At 42.0% G+C, this 17,627-nt stretch overlaps 1 long non-coding RNA gene and 2 gene segments (V, D, J or C); 1 reads left to right on the top strand and 2 right to left on the bottom strand.

Annotated features, from left to right (window-relative positions):
• Positions 1-17,627, bottom strand: part of LOC119524884 — a 609,666-nt gene that overhangs the window by 197,738 nt on the left and 394,301 nt on the right.
• LOC119524885 overlaps positions 1-17,627 on the bottom strand; it is a 596,697-nt gene that overhangs the window by 207,370 nt on the left and 371,700 nt on the right.
• LOC119524890 lies at positions 161-16,478 on the top strand. Its single transcript, XR_005214889.1, has 2 exons — positions 161-949; positions 16,192-16,478. It is a non-coding gene; the product is annotated as an uncharacterized LOC119524890 (long non-coding RNA).

Genomic DNA, 17,627 nt, shown 5'->3' with positions numbered 1-17,627 from the left:
TCAATAAAGATTTTTTTTAAATTGAGAAGGAAAGATGAAGGCTCACCTTTAGCTCTTATTTATTAAAAAAAAAAAAAAAAACATTTCTAGCTACCTAAATATGTGGTTCAATCTGTCTTTTAATTTTGAACAAAATATTTAACCACAGTTGGACATTCCCTTGCTGAAGATGATTTTATATAGATAAAACTTTGTGCTTTAGAGAATGTCTGTAATGTCCTGAAAACCTATTGGGTTCCAAAGTATTTTGTTAGAGTAATTTCTTGTTGATAAGAATAATTTTATTTTGGGAAATCAGTTTTAATATTAATCAATATGAAAAAAGACTAAAACTCCACTGGGAGAGACACATGGGCAAAAGACAAACAGGCATGTCACAAAAGAAGAAATATGTAATAGTAATAAAAGCATAAAAAAGATATTTGCCTTCATGAGTAATTAGGAAAATGAACATTAAGTGACAGGAAGATTGCAGTGCAAACAGTAGGTTGGACAAAACAAGAAACCTGACAATACCAAATGCTTGTGAAATGTGGGGACAAAATAATGAGAAGTAGCCATTGTCATTGACCCTATATTTTTGCTGTCTGCTCTGACCTTCAGGTCATGGGATGCTGACAAGGGAGGGGAAACCACAGTCACCCTCCACTGGTGATTGTCACAGGCTGTCAGAGGGGAGACCAGCCTCAGGGGGCAGGGGCAGGTTTCTGTCTCAGTTCCCCATGTGTCTGGAGCACTGTGGACCACTGATGCTACTGTCCCATGTTGAGCAGTAATAGACAGCCTCATCCTCAGGCTGGAGCCCCGTGATGGTCAGGGAAGCTGTGCCACTCGCCTTGAAGCCAGAGAACCGAGCTGGGATCCCCGAGGGCCGAGAAGTTCTGAGCATCACAGTCTTGGGGGTGCCCCCAGGGAGCTGCTGGTACCAGCCAGCGCCATAAGATCCAAGGTAAGAGCTGCTCCCCTTGCATGTCAGAGTGACTGTCTGTCCCAGGGACCCTGACACCGAGGCTTCCTGGGTCAGCCCTGACTGTGCCCAGGATCCTGGAAGAGAGGAGGGGGAGAGACAGGGTGAGCCTGGGGCTATTGCCCACAACATGTTCCCAAATGAAGGGAGGAAATATGGTACCAGGTGCCCCCCACCATCCCCTCTGCTGCTTTCCACAGCTGGTCACCTGGGCAGAGAGTGAGGAGGGTGAGGAGGAGAGGGGTCCAGGCCATGGTGGAGACACCCCCAGAGCTCTGCTTCCTGAGCCCCACAACTGAGCAGAACTGCCCAAAGTCTCTCTTATCCTTTCCCCTCATGTGGGGGGAGAGAGAGAGAAACTCTTCATGCAAATTATTTCTCCTCCCCCAGGTGTCCCTGGGCCTGAATTTGGTGCAAGCTGAGCCTGGGGTGTGGCTGTGGGGGCCTCTCCTGGGCCTGGTGAGGTCACAGCTGCTGGGCCCCAGGGAGCACAGAGCACAGGGCACCACACAGGGCAGCAGGGCCTGGTTTCCCAGCTGAGATCCCCCCATAGATCCCAGGGGACATGCCCCCAGTGCCCCCTGCTGTCTGAGAGTCCAAGTTCCTTCAAGACATGGTTGAAGTTCCTGGAGCTGACTATAGAGAGAGAAAGTCTCCAGACATCCCCCTGGCCATGCACCCACCCCATCCTCACAAATTGGGAGCCAGCACATCATTCAGGGGCCCCCTTATTGGGGTGCAATGTGTTTGCCATAATTTATTCTGGGCCTCTTCAGGAATAAGAGATTCTTTCTCACCTTTACCCCATTTATTCTGTTTGTGAGGGGGCACAGGAGTCTGTGTCCTGCCCCAGTGAGCAGAAGTAGAGAGCAGGAACAAAGCCTGCAGAGCCTCTACTGGAGAGCCCAGGGAAACAAGCTCCTTTCTCTCTCATCCCACACCAGGTCCCAACCTGGCAGAGTCAGCCTTCATGGTCCTCTTCAGCCCTGATGGGACAATAGTCCATCTAAAAGGGCACAGGGATTTGATTCCAGAGAGACCCCCATTGTTAAGAGGAGGGAGCTCTGCTTCTCCTGTGCTCTTCTGCCCTAAGTGACATGACCAACTCCATGGGCCACCCAAGGAGCAGCCAGGACCCTACAGCTCTAAAAGGGGTCACAGGGGTGGGTGGGTCCTCCCCAGAAGATAGAGCATGAGCCTCGAGATGGGATGGGAAGTCTGGGGAAGGGCAGAAGCATTGAATTTGCAAGGAGAGAGGGAGATCAAGAAGTTGACACAGAAGGTCTCAGATTTCCTACCTAAGCCCTTTATTCACATCTCACATTTTTTTAAATTATTCTAAGGAGGCTCCTGTGTCTCTTCTTATGTGTCAAGTACTGTTCTACTTACTACCTCTCTCTTTCTCTCTCTCTGTCTGTCTGTCTCTCCTAGCTACCTCTCTCCTCCCTCATCTGTAAATCACAAGTTAGATCCCCTCCTATTGGGAGGTTTCTTTCCTGCAACTTCCCACCCACCCTCAGCAACACATGCACCCAGGCACCTTCCACACATGGGGACCCCTGCTTCACTCCTGAGTTCTGTTCTCAAAGCATCTGTTCAGTGCCTGGAACAAACAAGCAGAGATAGAAACATGAAGAGAGAGCTGACAGAGGTTTGTTTTGTTTTAATTAATTAGGTAGAGATTTATACTGACTTTCAGGTGAAAATCTACTGTTCAACTCTATCCCCAGATGAAATTCCTAGCTAGGATGGCATCACAGCGCCCCCTGCTGGGTGCGGGCACACACTCCCTGAGATCCAGGGGCAGTGAGCACCAGGGGGCCCTGTGGTTGAGGGTTCTGGGAAATGGGGTATCTGTGTAAGTGAAAGGCATTACCCAAGGGTGTCTAAATTAGCAGAGCTCAACCTTTAACCACCACCACCACCACCACCACCCCCCCACTGATGTTATGAGGGAGGTGTTAGGCTTTGTTAAGTGGGTCTTAGCTTGTTTCAAGATAGTGAATGAGCCTGACACTGCTGGTCAAGTGACCACAGGGAGCAGCAGGCTTCCAAATACAGTGTGAGAAAAATTATCTCTTGCTGGACATTGGGGGGTGGGGTGGTCCAGTAGCTAAAGTCTTCAAAAACACTCTGAGCAGTAGGGAACACTGAGATTTTGCTTAGTATCAGATTAATTTATTGTGCCTGGAGCTTAGCAAATGGCCTTGAGGACCCATAATCTCAAGCCCTCCACTGACTTTTACATGCAGGGAGGCAGTTGGGGATTCCAAGCCCTGGAGCTGTCTTGAGTCTGAGGACAATCTTAGGAAATATGGGAGATATGGCTTCTCCTGGATCCAACATATCTCACAGGTTTTCCAGGGTTGATGACAGGGAGTTAGTCTGAGTCAGCACAGGCTGGGAGAGGGAACCTGGAAATGCAGAAATGTGGGTGCTGGGGCAGGGAGCAGGGGTTAGGACTTGAACATGTCCTTTGAGAACATGATTCATAGCATAACATGCAGCCATCTCCCTTCCTCTTTCCCTATTTTGTGAACTGTACATCATGAATTAATATACTCCAGGCTTCCCTTCGAAAATGGCAGGCATCTCCCCAACCTCACCAAACTGCCCACCAATTATAGGACAAAGACTCAGGGAGTAGATCCACCATCAGGAGGACACCGGCGGTGGTTGTCAGCTCTGGGTTCCCCTATGGGAGGAAGCACCAGCTGTCACCTCTCTTATGGGCCAGTGAGCCAGGGCCTGGGACCATTCAATTCAAACCATGTGTGTTTCCTTCAGGGCCCTGAGAAGACCCACAGCTCCCCCTGGTGGCTCCCATGGGCCAAAGGCTCAGGCTCCCAGCTACTCCTTAAACAATTAAGTATTGATTCATCTTTTATTCACATTTCCCCTGTTTTTCACAGGCCATCCCACATTCATTGCTTGTCTCTAATTTGTCTCTTCCTGTTTGTATTTATTTCTAATTATTAAGGAAAATCTGTCTGTCTGCATTTCAATTTCCATATTCCCTGGTCTTCATCTCAGGGTCCCTAATGACTAAGGAAATTACACCCATGTCCACCTGACTCTGTGTAAATTATTTACTTTGAACCTCAAATTGAATAGAGAGCTAGTTTAAGACAATAATTATTTTAATAATTTTCTTCAGGGACTTTTAAATAAAAAACATTTGACCAAAGACATGTGACCAAAGCCTAAGTATTTACAGGTTTTCCCACCAGGTCTGACCATGGAGCCCAGATGCGAGGCTCTGGGGGATGAGGCAGGGATGGGGAATCCAGGAGCCTTATCAAGCTGAGAAACACTGAGCATCTCCACCCTGTCACAGCATCTCCTAGCACTGCTCCTTGGTGGTGACCACAGAGTTTATGATGAGGCTCTGCAACAGCTCAATGTCCCTGAGGCTTGTGTGTGTGTGTGTGTGTGTGTGTGCATGTGTGTGTGTGTGGGGGGGAGTGGGCTGACAATCTGTTTTGGGAATGAGAGGCTGTTTGGTCTTTTTATCACAGTGCCAGAGTTGAAAGAATTTATAATGCTTTAAGCACTTTTGAGGAATTTTCACTTAAATATGAAACAGAAAATGGCTTAATGATGCCTTGAAAAATATGGAATATGCCCCTTTATTATTATAAGTTTATTATAACTTGTAATTATTATTTGCTTTTAATTTCTGCTATGGCTTTGTGGTAGAAGAAAGAAGGCTTCAGAGTATTTTGCATTCTTTCTTTGAACCAAACATCTCAGTTTAGGAGTTTTCCCTGGGAAAGAGGAGTAGGCTATATGAACAGAGGTAATTTCAGAGAAAATCAACAACATACAGCTTGTAATTCAGAAAAAAATCATAGAATTCTACAAAAATATATGAATAAGTGATGATCTTAATTAGTGAAGGTTGCTAGAAAGATGTGGAGATGTTGACTGTGAATTACAAAATGAAAAAAAGGAAATATATATATTTTTGCTCAGTCTGAACTTCATTCCTTCCCCCTCCAAAAATCAGAGCCCACAGGAACAAGGAAATAGTCAAAAAAAAAACACCTGGAAGCATGTAAGGTGTCAGATTTCCAATAGATATCTCTGAACAGGCCAATTATGGGTGGTGCTTCTTTCAAACAATGTTTTATGTTGACCATTTATTATTTTGTTATAATGAAACCACTGAGCCCATAAGAACAATTTAGTAAGAGAAAAACTCTATTCCTGATCTTGTACAAGTCGCTGGTGCCCTAAGCTCTGCTTTCTGATCCTAACCATTGAGCTCCTTCTACCCCCAGGGGCAGAGGTGGCACTTCTGCAGCTCTCTGTCTTGGTGCTGGGCCCTCCCTCTTCTGGGGGAGCCTCACTCCCTCCTCTCCTGGCACATGTCCAGACCTAGGTGACCTCTTTTTCCATTTCCCCAGTTAAGGAGAGTTGTTTTCACACACCTTTTTTAGAGCCTATTGGTTTCCTTTTACACCCACTCTCTTCAAGTGTTATCTCTTTGATGGAAGGGACCCCACTTCAGTGCATTGCATTTACATCCTCCCAGACCAACCCAGTACATGGAGGTTAATCAATAAATTTTGCTGGTAGAATGAATTAATGGATGGATGGAGAGATGGAGGTTTGAACCTGATACATGGGACTTTAAAAGGAAAATTTTAGATACAATGATTGTTAATTTCTCTCTATTTGTTGATTAAATAGTTTCAAGACATGAGTTCCATAGGAGATAAAGAAGCAGAACTGGAAAAATTAAGAAAACACTTTTTAAAAATCAAATAATTCCCAAGGCACCTGAAAATTTTGAAAATGGTAGACCATAGTATTTAAACTTTCATCTCAACCATTTCCATTAATTCTACAGGATTTATTGCAGTATATTTTCCTCTTCCAGTCATGCTTCTGTGGTCCAAATCAGTCTACAACAATACCCTCTTGAGGGTGGGGGTTTCCCAGTCTTACCATTGTACCCTGGAATTCTCCCCTCACAGCTCTGTCCAGTGACAGGCAGAAACTGGTGGATGTTGGGTTCTGGGGGAACAATCGAGGAGAGGGATGCCCTGAAGCATAAAGAGTAAGGTCAGAAATTAAATAAATATTTCTAGCCTCTTTCCTCTTTATAAATGTTCATTTGCAATGGCATTGTCAATGACAACTTAATACATTTAGTATTGGATTTAAAATGTTGATTTGTGATGACATTGTCAAAGAGAACATAATACCTTTAGAATTGGATTGTACATAGATATTCGTTGAATGGAACATTCCAATCCTTTTATGTAGGCTCATTGAGTTTTCTTAGTAGTCCCAACTTAAGGGAGACACTTCATTCCACAGTTCTTTCTATTCCTGACACCATCCAGCAGGAACACAGCCACATCTGCTCACAGGTCCATGCCTCCCAAGGCTATGGGTAGTGAAGAGGCAAATGATGCTCATAGGTTCTTGTCTCACTTCCCCCTGAGCCTGGAGCATGGTGCAAGCCCTCAGCCTGCTTTCCCATGTTAAGCATCTATCATCAGTCTCATCCTCAGGCTGGAGCCCAGAGAGGCTCAGGGAGGCCATGTTGCCCAACCTGGAGCCTGAGAATCTCTCTGAGATCCCCAAGGCTCAGTTGTTATTCCTGTGGCTCAGGAATCTGGGGACCTGGCCTGGGCCCAGCTGCAGCCATGCTGCTCCCCAGTTGTCAATGTTGTTGCTGTATCCACTGCAGGTGATGGTGGCATGTGTCCCAGGTCCTGAGACCCTGAGGGTGGCAGAGTCAGCCTTGCCTGGGTCACACACACTGGATCTGGGAGAGACAGAGAGGCAGTGAGCTGAGGGAGGAAGGGAGTGGGGCCAAGGCAGCTGAGGGACCCCACAAGGAGTCTCCCACACACATTGGATCAGCCTTATCTGGGCAGAGAGTGAGGAGGAGGAGGAGGGGCCCCAGGTCATGGTGAATGTACAAAGCTCTGCCTCCTGAGACTTCAGCATGAAACCTGGTCTCCCTAAGTCTCTATATTCTCTCCCAAGATGCCATGATGGAGGAGTTCCCACATTCAAATATGTCCCTTCTCTCTGACCATGGGCAGTGTCTCTCTAGTAGGGAGGAAGGGAAGGAGCAAGAGAGAGCTATCTGACTGGGGTCCTTCAAGTGAGGCCTTGGGGCCCTGAGAGGCCCCGACATCCACAGTCCAGTCACAGCTCAGTGGCCTCACTGTGTTCACTCCCCTCCAACCCACTGAGGCTTTCCCAGCTGGGAGGGCCCAGCACCGTCTTCCCAAGGACAGCCCCACAGTGACTCCTGCTGGCCACATTGCTCTTGGAACCACTAGGCCAGGGTCCCACTGAGCCACTGAGGACCCCAAACCTGTGTCCTTGATTGGGCTGGTGGCCCCTCTGATGCCAACACTCAGGAGGTGTTCAGGGTTGAGTGGGTGGGGATAGAGCCACAGGAGGCCATCTGGCTGGCTCAGGACAGGCAGTCCATAAATCAGCAAGTGGCTCATTTTTCTGATTGTTTTTTTATTTTATAAAATAAGAAAAGGTAATTTTCAACTGGACCAGATATTTACACAATATTTATTTGTACAGCAGTTGAGGGAAATAAATAAATTGTCATCCTTCTCCATGGATAAATCCCAAAAGTGCTGTCATAAAAATGAAAGAGTGATTTCTTCAGAAACAAGGTATTTACATTCATTTATAAACACACACACAAAACCAGAGTTTGAATTAGTCAGAGATGGACAAAACATTAAATAAAGAGACATGAAATTTAAGTATGTAAGGATTATCCTCACAACTCTGTGTTAACTGAAGTTACATGAATGGCGTTGTTTGAGAAAGGAAAAGAAATTGAAGGCATCTCCCTGAACACAGGCCATGGGGCACCAGCAACCCATAGTATAAAAAAGTCTATTCATATTGGCCCAGGTCTAGTAAAAAATTACTTTCTTGTCTTTAAATTATTTGGTGAAAATCTGGGCAACAATTTCTGCATTGGGATTTTTTAATAAAAATAAGAGTAAATGTAGTTTATCATCAACAATAAAAGAGTCATAGGCCAGCCCTTATGGCTCCAAGGGTTTTTGTCCCACTTCCCTACCTGCCTGTGTCATTGTGTCAGCACTATTGTACCCAATTATACAGTAATAGCTTTATCCTCATTCTGGAGCCCAGAGATGGGGAAAAGGCCTACATTGGCCAAGGCATCTTTGGGTACAGAGAAGCACCTGGGGACCCTGGATCCTTGGAGTTTTTCTGTGTCCGTGTGATAGAACAGGAGATACCTGGGAGGGCTCCCTGGTTTCTGCTGGAGCCAGATTATCCTGGATCAATAAACACTGACATCACTGCTCAGGGTACAGATGAGTCTGACAGACATTCCCAGGGATGCAGAGAAGGAGGGCACCTGAGTCAGCAATGCTGGGAGAGGGAAGCTGCAGACAAACACTCATGAGTGATGGACAGAGACCATGTTTAGCTACTGAGATCTAAGTCAGCCTCTGAGGCCTGACCCCTGTGCAGTGAGAGAGGAGCACAAGGAGGAAGGGGTTCCAGGCCATGGTGAACACAGCCCCTGAGGCCCCAATGGATCTGGGATGCTCTTATTCCCTCCCTTTTGACATAATCAAAGGAGGGTCTGGTCATGAAAATTGAACCTAACTCCTCTCTGCCCCATTTTCTCTGAGCTGAGGACCTTGTTGTTACAGGAGGCTGACAGGCAGGGCTGCTTGTGTGCTCCCTGGGGAAACCCCAGCAAGAATCAGCTCCTGGGACAGATGGGCCTGTGAGCAGAAGACTTTGCCAAGCCCAGAGAGAACCAGGCATTGGGTGCCCCTCTTGAGCACAGGGTTCTGCCCTAGGCTTGCTGCTATTAGGGACACTTATCCCCACTTTGGGAAACCTCCCTGCTGGTCAGGAAGTTCCATCCCACAGCACTGCCTGCTGGCCACAGTCAATCTCCCATCTTCTCCATGGTCCTATGGGTTTCTGTCATCTGACATTGTCACTGTCATGGAACAGTAATGGGGAAACCTGCATGACCAGTGCACTGCCAAGCTCTTGGGTATGTAATACCAATATGCCCTACATATTTCAGGTACTTGCAATTCAAAGAAGAAATTTTAATCCATACCTAAGAAGCAAAGAGTCTTTAAGGATAAAGTCTTACCTGAGAAACTCTAATGAAGGAATTTGGGGAAGGTTTCTCAAAAGAGGTGTTCCTTAACCTGAGTCTTGAAGGTTGAGTTTGAATGTCATACTTGATACACAAAAACAGAGGAAGAAGTGACCTGGAGGAAGAAATAGTGTGTAATGGACAAATTCATGAAACAGCACAGCATGACCATGAAACATGAAAATCCTTGAAAAGAGAGAATCTTCAGGAAGGAGCCAAGAGTTTTGTGCAGAGCAACACAGGCTTGAGACAAGTGACTGTGAAACTGAGCAAAGGAAACAGGAGTCAGGGAGACCAAGAGAGGAAGTTAATTTTAAAATGTTTACTAATTGGACTATATAAGCTCATTGACCAACAAAATCTTGTGGTGGGAGAAAGGTAACAGAAGTTATGAATTTAATGATTGTCTTGGACAACTGAGTAGATGATGTCAGTTCATCTCACAGGTTATTAGTTCATTTCTCTCTTTTTCCAGACTTGTGGGGCTCATAGGGAATCATGTGGGAAGACAATGTTCAGGTCAATGTAGGTCACTATAAGACAAGTGGCAGTGTGTGACCACTGGCAGCAAGTCAAGGACTCTTCCTGATGGGGAGCCAGGTGACAAGTGCAGTTCCTGGTAGGGGCAGTGTTGTTATAAGAGTCATGGACTAAGGAACCCAAAAATTTAAGGGACAAGCATGAGAACATAACAGTCTACTGGTAGGTTAAGGAAATTCATCTATCATTTATCCATTTAAGAATTATTTTCACAGAATGTTTATTGCTTCTTTTGCTTTTTCTCTGGGGCTCAAATGAAAAAGTAGGAGGCCCAGTTGGGTGGAATACACCCTTCTTCCTACCCAAAGAGCAAGAAACAGAAAAACAAGAGTTGAAAAATTCTGATGAAGTAAATAAAATAGAAGCTATCTTAGAGGTCTAGAATAAGTTGAATTGAATGCAAAACTATAGAGAACAAAACAAGGAACAAGAAAACCTTAGGTAAAAGAGTGAAAAACAAGCTCCAGAGTAAACTAATCAAGAAAACCAGAAGCCAAGATAGCTTAAAATAATGAGTCATATGAGGAAACATGAAAGTATGGACCAGCCACATGAACAAACTAATAGTTAAACTGAGATACAGGAATTGAAACAACTAATTAAAGATGTTCTAACAAATCTCCTAAACCAAATGAATGAGGTGAGGGAAAATGTTGCAAAAGAGATGAAGAATATGAAGAAGACACTGGATGATCATAAAGAATATTTCATAAGCTTGAAAAACAAATGGCAGAACTTATGGGAATGAAAGTCAAAAAAGAAGAGATGAAAAATACAATGGAGACGTACAGCAGTAGGTTTGAACAGGCATAAGAAAGGATCAGTGAACTGGAAGACAGGACATTTGAAATCATACACACAACAGCACAGACAGGGAAAAGAATGGAAAAATATGAGCATGGTCTTAGGGAGCTGAATGACAACATGAAGCCCATGAATATACATATTATGGGTGTCCCAGAAGGAGAAGAGAAGGGTAAAGGGGCAGAAAGAATAATAGAAGAAAAAATTGCTGAAAATTTCCCATCTCTTGTGAAAGACATAAAATTACAGATTCAAGAATTATAGCACACACCAAACAGAACAGATCACAATAGACCTACTCCAAGACACTGATCAGATGGTTGAATGAATGTCAAAGACAAAGAGAGAATTCTGAAAGCAGCAAGAGAAAAATGATCTATCACATACAAGATAAGCTTGATAAGACTATATGCAGATTTCTCCACAGAAACCATGGAGGCAAGAAGGCTTATGGTTGGAGTCACATCATTGGTGTCTCCTGCTGAATGAAAGCTCTGATTGGCAGTTATATGTCTTTGATGTATGATGTATTAAGATACTGAAAGAGAAAACTGCTAATCAAGACTTCTATACCTGGAAAACTGTCCTTCAAAAATGTAGAAGAGATTAAATCTTGTCACAGACAGACACTGAGAGAGTTTGTGAATAAAAGACCACCATTACAAGAAATACTAAAGGGAGTGCAACAGGCTGATATGAAAAGACAGGAGAGACAGATTTGGAGAAGAGTGTAGAAATGAAGAATATCAAAGGGGGTAAAAGGAGAGAAAGAAAAAACTGATATGACATATAAAATATAAAAGACAAAATGATAGAAGACAGTACTGCCCTTACAGTAATAACACTAAATGTTAATGGATTAAATTCCCCAATTAAAAGACATAGACTCACAGATTGGGTTAAAAAAACAGGACCCATCTATATGCTGTCTACAAGAAACTCACTTTAGACACAAGGACAAAAATAGGCTGAAAGTGAAAGTTTGGAAAAAGATATTTCATGCAAACACCAAATAGAAAAAAGTATGAGTAGATATATTAATTTCAGACAAATTAGAATTCAAAAGTAAAACAATTAAAAGACACACAAAAAAGACACTATATACTAGTAAAATGGTCAATTTATCAAGAAAATAATAACAACTATAAATATTTATACACCAAGCCAGAGTACCCCAAAATACATGAGGCAAACACTGAGAACACTGAAATGAGAAGTAGATACCTCTACAATAATAGTTGGAGATTTCAAGACACTGCTGTCATCTCAACATCTAGACAGTAGATCAATAAGGAAATGCAGATGTTGGATTGTATGATAAATGAACTAGACCTGATAGATGTTTATAGAACATTACACCCCACAATAGTGGGATACATATTTTTCTCAAGTGCTCATGGAACATACTCTAGCAAAGACCACATGTTGGATCACAAAGCAAGTCTCAACAAATTTGAAAACATTAATATATGAAATACTTTCTCAGATCATAATGGAATGAAGTTGGAAATAAATATCACGCAGAAGATCAAAAAATTCACAAATATAAGGTGGCTAAACAACACACTCTTAGAAAACCAGTGGGTAAAGAGAAATTACAGGAGAAAGCTTTTAAGAATTAGTACCAATCCTGCTCAAACTCTTCAAAAACATTGAAGAGGAGGGAAAGCTACCTAACTCATTCTATGAAGCTAACATCACCCTAATACCAAAGTCAGATAAAGATACTACAAAAAAAAAAAGAAAGAAAATTATAGACCAATCTCTTTTAACAATATAGATGGAAGAATCCTCAACAGAATACTCACAAGTTGAACTTGAGATATTGACTCAGGGCCATGATTCCCAATTGTTCTCCCATCCCTCACTTGGGTGCTGCTAGGCAATTATCATCCTTCAAGGGGTGGGGTTTAGGAGCCTCTACTTCTGCCCTAGGCACATGGAGAATTTTCATGCAGTTTCAAAGATACTTGTATAGATCTATATGAGCTTCCAAATCTCTGAAAGTCACTCACAAATCTGGTGACTGTGATTGCCTATTGGGAGGGAGAAGCTATGATTGGTGATGATATGAGAAAGGGAGATATATTATTCAGTTTTGTCCTCTGAACTTTTCAGTTTACTATGAAAATATTTGAAGTTAGAGGAACTGTCCAAAATTTTGCTGCTACACTAACATTTGTAGTTTATTAGCTTTGAAGGGTAAAGTTCAAAAGCAGCCAAGGGGAAAGGAGTATAGGGTAAAGTCCTGGAAAATTTCAAGTGAGGCACTTCCCATCATCCTCTCTTCATAGAGATGTGGACAGTGTTTCTTTTCCTGCATTGATATGTGACAATATGTGCTTAGTATTGCTAACTAGGCAAGCTCACTGGATACTTGGTGTCCAGAGGTTTTATTGGGACTCCATAACTCAGACATGCTTGTTGATTTATATAAATGATCTCAGACTCCAGCCACTCTAGGGTGGAGCTCATACTGTGTGATCCAAAACCTGAACCCTAAATCACATGTTTAGGCTCTGTGTTGTGAACCAAGACCCCTAGACAAATACTCACCTAACAGGCAAGAAATTTCAGTCCAGAGGTTATAGTCCTGAAGCCAAGTACAAATCCATACCTCATTTTGAGCAAGTTTAATGCTTTACTATACATCATATATATTAATATAATAATTTGAAGGTAAAACCTAAGTATTGAACATATGTTAATACATAAAAAGGTGTACACTATGTATTAAGAGCAGAAACTATGCCTCACTCTGGATCTGGTTCTCTCTCTCTTTCTCCCTCTCTCACTCCCCTGATAGGCAGGGTGTGTATTCTGCACAGGTACACCTGTTCTGCAAAGAAAAGTTAATAAGATTTTTTACTATATTCCCTGTCAATTTGGTCTCCATACTATGTTTTGTTTTTCTATCAGAAGCCTGAGTCCCCAGGTGTGGAGCTGGGCTGCACCTTCTCTCATCTCCCTCTATCTGTTTCCAAGGGATATTTCCTGGGAAATTACAGTTACTGCTCTCATAGCTGTCCTAGTCATGCTGACTAGTTGGTATCATGTGGCTCCTCACATTGGCTGAGGTACAAGTCCTCTGCCCTTCAAGAGCCATTGGGCTGACCCAGGGACACAGATCTTGTCATACAAGGAGGTGGCAGGAGCTCAGGCATGCACTTCTCTGAATCCAGGGCCTTTCATCCTGCTCTGTTAGGGATATGGTCAAGGATTTGAACTCTGGATGGGCACAGGACTGAAACCTTAGGCCACTGCTTTATCATGGCATAAACATGTGGAAGCCACTTAACACATGCCTCTCTAACTTCTCTAATGGGTGATTGCAAGTCTCATGGTTGGAAGGATTAAGTGAATTAATACTTTCAGAGACTATAAAAGGGGACTTAATTTTTGGACAAACATCTTTATTTCAGAAATCAAATAGGGTGAAATATATGGTCAACAACTTCACACAAGGATCTTAGAATTACTTGTTCAATTTATTCAGAATGTTTCAGAAGTTTTCAAATACTCATGATTAGCACATAAAATATCTGGTTATATTACTCACTTTTCTGTGGATGTTTACTATTTTACAGTAAGATCTCATACTTATTACAATGCAAAAGAGACCAACCCCTCTTTTTTCTGGTTTATAGACTAAAAGGCTAAAAGTGCAAATGCAAATGTAATGCAACCTCTGGAGTACAATTCTAAAATAGCCTCATAATTTAACTAGTACAGATAACAACTGGTTCACTTAATCCTCACTTTACTGACTGAGGAAAAGGAAATAAAATACAGAAACTAAGCACTTCATTGTGAGCCTCTTGTTTGCTCTTGTTCCCAGCCTCCCATTTTACAAATGTAAATCCAGTATTCTCAAATGACCTCAGAATCTCTATTCCCATTCTCCATCAGGGGCAGACATGTGACATTTAGCATCACAAAAGGTTTTTCTCTTCAGCTTCTTGGGTGGTGCTATGCACATTGCCTATTAACTTTTATAACAACATCCCTAAATGTATGATTTAATCAATGGGTGTGTGCTATCAATTTCATTCCTTACCACAAGCTTTTTGTTTGAAATCTGTTTACCAAATCTTGATTATGACTTTTTTTGCATTGTCAAATCCAGATAAAGCTATCTGAATAAACTATCCATTTTCAATCTCTAAAATAAAAATATTTCAAGATTACTGATAGAGAGCTCATTATGTATAACATTTTTCACAAGCAGTGATCTATTGATAAGTGACAAGAAACTGGATGTACTGTTTTTTAAATATAAAATGAATTTCATTATGTTTTGATAAACTGACACTATAAGTTTCCCAGGCTATTTCATCAAGTTACTTTCAATGTTCACATTCCTGAGTATACCCCATTGTGGGAAATGACATTGTTTATTTCAGAATTTTTGTGCCTTCAGCTTAATAGGTATTTCTTTCCAAGAAACTGAACTTTTCTGTGAAATGTGCTTGATCAACTAGGAGTATTGGGTTCATAAAATGGATTCATTGCAAACTTTATATACATATCACAGACATCAGTAAAGAAATTCTTTACCCCATCTTCTTGCCTTATGTCATGAAGCATGATAAATATCATACAGAGATAGTATAGTTGGAGCCCAGAGAAGCTAAGAGAGGACACTTAGATAAAAATGCTGTGGAAAATGCTTAGAGAGAAATGCCTTGGGAGAACAAGCAAGGATACACAGGATCTGAGATAGAGGAGCTAAGAGAGACTGAGGCCCGGACACATTTTGGAGAAAGCAGTTTTAAAACCAGAGCCCAGGAGTAAATGATCAGCAGATGGCAGCTCTCAGAAGTGTTGCAGATGCCATCAGCCTTTCTTCAATGAAGGTATCCCCATGTTGATGCCTTAGTTTGGACAATTTTTTGGCCTTATACCTGTTAATTCATAACATATAAATCCCCTTTATAAAAGCCAATCCATTTCTGGTATTTTGTATAACAGCAGCTTTAGCAAACTGGAACACTTCCTTAAGTGGGATTTTTAAAATATGATCAAAGTGTGGTGTGGAGAGGCAAAATGAAATCATTTGAAATAAAAAACTGAGCAATAAGGGAGACAAATTTTTCTTGTATTATTCTTAAGAGTTTTATTGTATCATGCTGCAAATAGAATAAATTTGAAAAGTGTTTAACCCCAGCTGTGCATTTTTAAGAATGTGTTTCATCCACAGGGGTAGAGTTTTGCAAAGAAACCCTTCTTTAAATTCAGCATCCAGTGCTGCTATTTCTGGGCATTTTGAGTCACTTAGATTATTGTCTTAAATATTTTATAGGATTGAGTCAGCATTTTACCAATTCCTTTGTGAAACCTCCGGAACCAGGTAGAAACATTTGACAGAAACGTGGCTCCCATAAGCATCTGACTTTACCAAGTGGAAGATGTGCTGGACAAGATTGAAAAGAAACCAGCGAGTTAATGTGAGGGGATCATGCAGGTAGCCAGCAGGGTGGATGGTGGTGCCTCTGGGAGGGGGTGCTGGCAGGGGGTGCCCACTTATGGATGTGTCCTTGCCACACAGCAGACACTTGGCCTTTCTGTAGGTGGGAAGGACAGAGGTGATGATGAGTCTCATACTTGGGTTGAAGGTGGTATAACCAGACATTTATTTAAACTGCCTTTAATTCTGAGTGGGTGTCGGTCCAAGTTGGGCTTTGATTTTTCCCCACATGATGGCTTTGTGTTTTCTTACATGTAGCAGTTACTGTTGGAGCTGGATGATGCTGGCCTCCAGGTGGAGAAGGTCCATGGCCAAACCCTCATTTTGATGAACAGCAGAGTGGTCTCCAGCAGGGAATTGGTCAAACCCAAGCTAGCTGAACGTAACAGAAATTTTGAGATGGTGTCTCAGCATATCAGAATTGCCAACGTAAGTAATCTTTTCATGTACAACTCTTTCCCTGTGTATGTGTATCTAAACAATATATGATGATAGACTGTGTGCATCAAATTTTTAAAAATTAAAATGATACTCATGCTTTTCTTGAATGGTGCACCTGTCCTCATTTATTTGAGATTGTGCAGATAATGGAGAGAAAAGGAATCAGTATTGATGAAAATAACCCACATGAGAAAAGGTTTCAAAGGTTCAATTGAATGTTAAAATTGATTATGAGATAATGAGAATAATTCCCAAGGTAGGCTTGATTTCTTTTTGCCTTTCCAATGGGAGATTATAGTGTTTCAGCTTTCATTTTTAAATAGCTTCATTGAGATGTATTCTGATACCAGATAATCATCCGAAGTGTACAGTCCATGATTCACAGTATCATAGTGTGTTGATATGAACAGTTGTGAAGTCATCACCACAATCAATTTTTGAACATTTTAATTACTTACAAAACAGTAAGAATAAAAATAAATTTAAAAACAACACTCAAAACATCCCATACACCTTATCCCCCCCATTATTGATATATTTTGCTCTTTGTTTTCTTACTCAGCTTTTAATACACTGGATGAGGGGATTGTCAATCGCAAGGTTTTTTTCAATTAAAAAAGTCACACCGTAAGTGCTGCATAGTTTTACAGTCTTCTTAAAGAATTAAAGATACTGGATTACATACAGTTGAACAGTTTCAGGTATTTCCTACTATCTATCCCAATATACTGAAAACTACAAAGGGGTATCTATATAATGCGTAAGAGCAACTTCCAGAATGACCACTCAACTCTATTGTAAATCTCTCAGCCACTGAAACTCTCTTTGTCTCATTTCTTTTCCCTCTTTTGGTCCAAGAATCCTTTTCCAATCCCATGATACCAGAAACAGGCTTATCTGAGGAGTCATGTCCCACATTTCCAGGGACGCTTACACCCCTAGGAGTCATATCCCACATATTGGGGAGGCTAGTGAGTTTACCTGCAGAGTTGGCTTACAAAGAAAGGCAACACCAGAGCAGCAAAAAGAGGTTCTCTTTTGACTTTTATGATTCTTAGCATAATTATACATAGGTTTAGCTTCTCCTTTGCAGGAATACATTTCATAAGGGCAAGCCCCAGGATTGAGGGTTTGGCCTATTATGTTGGTAGTCCCCAGTGCTTGCGAGAATTACAGGAATTCCCCAGGTGGGGAAGTTTAATATTTCCACATTTTCCCCTAATCACTCAAGAGGGCTTTACAAATGCTTTTTT

This window comes from Choloepus didactylus, assembly GCF_015220235.1.
Source record: "Choloepus didactylus isolate mChoDid1 chromosome 23 unlocalized genomic scaffold, mChoDid1.pri SUPER_23_unloc1, whole genome shotgun sequence".
Classification (NCBI taxonomy): Eukaryota; Metazoa; Chordata; class Mammalia; order Pilosa; family Megalonychidae; genus Choloepus; species Choloepus didactylus.
Note: the sequence above shows the minus strand (reverse complement) of the source record. Positions and strands in the feature narration are given on the sequence as shown.